Source organism: Gadus chalcogrammus, chromosome 14 (genome assembly GCF_026213295.1).
Source record: "Gadus chalcogrammus isolate NIFS_2021 chromosome 14, NIFS_Gcha_1.0, whole genome shotgun sequence".
Classification (NCBI taxonomy): Eukaryota; Metazoa; Chordata; class Actinopteri; order Gadiformes; family Gadidae; genus Gadus; species Gadus chalcogrammus.
Window position 1 is genome coordinate 1885476 of NC_079425.1, and position 564 is coordinate 1886039.

Here is a 564-nt window from a genome sequence, read left to right on the forward strand (position 1 = left end):
TTGTGTATCAAATCTGCTAATATATATATTTTTATTGATGGGATGAAGGCAGAAAACAAACAAATCCCTTCTAATTGTATCTTCAACCAGGAAAAGGGACATATCAAAAATAACGGTTATTATTGGCCCAGCATAATCCTTGAATGAATAAACAATTTACATTGATTGTTTAAAGTGAAAGAAAAAGAACCCACACCATTACACCATTCTGTTTAATAATGAGGGCGCGATCAGGAAGGTTTGTCTGTTTATTAAATTCTGCCCTCAATTGGTCAACAACGGTAGTACCCTTAAATCTCCTTAATGATAAAAAGCCACTCAGATCGTCTGGTAGTTAATAAAGGCCAACAGAAACGACCAAACTGGTTTTTGTCCATTTGGATTCATATAGTTGTGGCTGTACCATGTGACTGAACCATAGCATAGTTCCAACACCATGGTGATGGTGTGGATCTCCATGGTGATGGTGTGGATTGTGTGGATCTCCACGGTTACGGTGTTGGTGTGGATGGTGATGGTTTTGATTTCTATGGTGATGGTTTGGATGGTTATGGTGTGGATCTC